The sequence below is a fragment of the Mesoplodon densirostris genome, unplaced genomic scaffold, assembly GCF_025265405.1.
Source record: "Mesoplodon densirostris isolate mMesDen1 unplaced genomic scaffold, mMesDen1 primary haplotype scaffold_37, whole genome shotgun sequence".
Lineage (NCBI taxonomy): Eukaryota > Metazoa > Chordata > Mammalia > Artiodactyla > Ziphiidae > Mesoplodon > Mesoplodon densirostris.
In genome coordinates this window covers 8,880,707-8,884,114 of record NW_026778196.1, presented here as the reverse complement: position 1 = coordinate 8,884,114, position 3,408 = coordinate 8,880,707, and positions in this window count along the sequence as shown.

Genomic DNA, 3,408 nt, shown 5'->3' with positions numbered 1-3,408 from the left:
CAATGCTCCATGGCGAATATCATCACAATGCTCCATGACCACTGTCATCACAACACTCCATGACACCTGACAACACAATGATCCGGGACTCTTCTCATCACAATGCTCCATTCCCTAGTCATCAAAATGCTCCATGACCCCTGTCATCACAACACTCCATGAACATTTTCACCCCAGTGCTCCATGACCCTTGTCATCACAATGATCCATGCCCTTGTCATCCCAATGCTCCATGACCCCTGTATTCACAATAATCCGTGAAGCTTGTCCTCACAGTTCTCCATGACACATGTCATCACAGTGCTCCATGCCTTTGTCAGGAAAGTGCTACAAGACCTTGTCATTACAGTCCTCTATGCGCTTGTCATCACAATACTCCATTTCCATTGTCATCACAATCCTCCATGAACCTTGGGATCACATTGCTTCATGCCCTTGTCATCACAATGCTCCATGCTCCTTGAAGTCAAAATGATCCAAACCTCTGTCATCACAATGCTCCAAACACTTGTGATCACAATGTTCCATAACACTTGTCATCACAACGCTCCATGATGCCTGTCATCACAATACTCCATGCCCTTTTCATTACAAAGCTCCATGACCTTTGTCATCACAATTCTCAATACACATGTCATCACAATGCTCTATGCCTTTCTCAGCACAATGCTCCATGACCCTTGTCAGCACAATGCTCCATGCGCTTTTCAGCACAATGCTCCTTGACACATGTCATCACAATGCACCATGCGCTTGTCATCACAATGCTCCACAATCTTGTCATCACAATTCCCCATAAAATTTGTCATCACAATGCTCCATGCACTTCTCATCAAAATGCTCTCTCACCACTGATATCACAATGCTACATCAGTTTTGTCACAATACTCCGTCACCCCTGTCATCACAATGTTCCATGACTCCTGTCATCACAATGCTACATGCACTTATCATCAAAATGTTCGATGACCCATGACATCACAATGTTCCATAACACCTGTCATTAAAATGTTCCATGACACTTTTCATCAACTTTCTCCATGACCCTGTCATCACAATGCTCCATGCCCTTCTCATCACAATGAACAACGCCCTTGCGATCAAAATGCTCCATGACATTTGTCGTCACAAATATCCATGACGCTTGGCATCACAGTTCTCCATGTCATTGTCATCACAATGCACCATGCCCACTCTCAGCACAATAATCTATGAAACTTGTCAGACCAATGCTCCATGCCCCTGTCATCACAATCCACCATGACCTTGTCATCACAGTGCTCCATGACCCGTGTCATCACAATGCTCCTTGACTCCAGTCATCACAATTCTTCATAACGTTTTTCATCACAATGGTCCATGCCTGCATCATCACAAGGCTCTGTGACCTTTGTAACCAAAATGCTCCATGAACTTTTCATCACAATTCTCAGTGACCCTTGTCATCACAATGCTCCATGTCTTTGTCAGAATAATGCTCCATGACCATTGTCATCACAATGTGCCATGCGCATTTCATCACAAGTGTCCACAACCTTGTAATTGCAATGCTCCATAAACCTTGTAATCACAATGGTCCATGCACTTCTCATCAAAATGCTCTCTCACCAGAGATATCACAGTGTTCCATCACTAGTCATCACAATACTCCCTCACCCCTGGAATCACAATGATCCATGACCCTGTCATCACAATGTTACATCCACTTATCATCACAATGTTCCATGACCCCTGCCATCACAATGTTCCATAAGCCCTGTCATCAAAATGCTCCATGACCCTTTCCATCCCAATGCTTCAAGACCCCTGACATCAGAATGTTCTATAACCCCTGTCATCTAAATGTTCCATTACAATTTTTATCAAATTGCTGCATGAACCGGTCATCAAAATGCTCCCTGCCCTTCTCATCACAATGCACCATGCCCTTTTCATCAAAATGCTCCATGACTTGTCATCACAAAGCTCCATGACTCTTGGCATCACAATGCTCCATGTCATTGGCATCACGATGCTCCATGTAACCTCTCATAACATTGCTCCATGCCCTTGTCATCACAAAGCTCCATGACACTTGTGATCACAATGCTCCATGACCTTCTAATCACAATGTTCCATGCCCTTGTCATTACAATCCTGCATGACCCATGTGTCACAGTGTTCTGTGCCCTTGTCATCACAATGCTCCATACCCACTCTCATCAAAATAATCCATGAAACATTTCAGACCAAAGTTCCATACCCTTCTCATCACAATTCTCGATTACCCCGGTCATAACAATGCACCATGACCCCTGCCATCACAATATTCCACGGCCTAGTCATCACCAGGTTCCATGACACTTCTCATCACAATGCTCAAGACCCCTGAAATCACAATGCTAAATTCCCTTGTCATCACAAAGCTCCATGACGCATGTCATCAGAATGTTCCATGGCCTTCTCATCACAATGCTCCATACCGTTGTCATCACAATGCTCCAAGACCCCTGTAATCACAATGCTCCATGCCCCTTTTCATCTCAATGCTTCATGAAACCTGTCATCACAATGAAGCATGCCCATCATCATAATGCTTCAGGCTATTGACATCACAATTAAATCAATATTCTCCATGACCTCTGTGATCATAATGCTACAAACCCTTGTGATCACAATGTTGCATAACACTTATCATCACAAAGCTCCATGACACTTGTCATCACAATGCTCGATGCCCTTCTAATCACAATGCTCCATGCCCTTGTCATTACAGTCCTGCATGACCCATGTATCACAGTGTTCCGAGCCCTTGTCATCACAATGCTCCATGCCCACTCTCATCACAATAATCCAAGAAACATTTCAGACCAAAGTTCCTACCCTTCTCAGCCCAATGCTCCATTACCCCTGTCATAACAATGCACCATGACCCCTGCCATCACAATGTTCCACGGCCTAGTCATCACAAGGTTCCATGACACTTCTCATCACAATGCTCAAGACCCCTGAAATCACAATGCTACATTCCCTTGTCATCACAAAGCTCCATGACGCATGTCATCAGAATGTTCCATGGCCTTCTCATCACAATGCTCCATGCCCTTGTCATCACAATGCTCCAAGACCCCTGTAATCACAATGCTCCATGCCCCTTTTCATCTCAATGCTTCATGAACCTAGTCATCACAATGAACCATGCCCATCATCATAAAGCTTCAGTCTATTGTCACAACAATTAAATCAATATTCTCCATGACCTCTGTGATCATAATGCTCCAAACCCTTGTGATCACAATGTTGCATAACACTTATCATCACAACACCCCATGACTCTCATCATCTCAATTATCCATGGTCTTCTCATCACAATGCTCCATGAACTTTGTCATCACAATGCTCAATACACTTGTCATCACAATGCTCCCT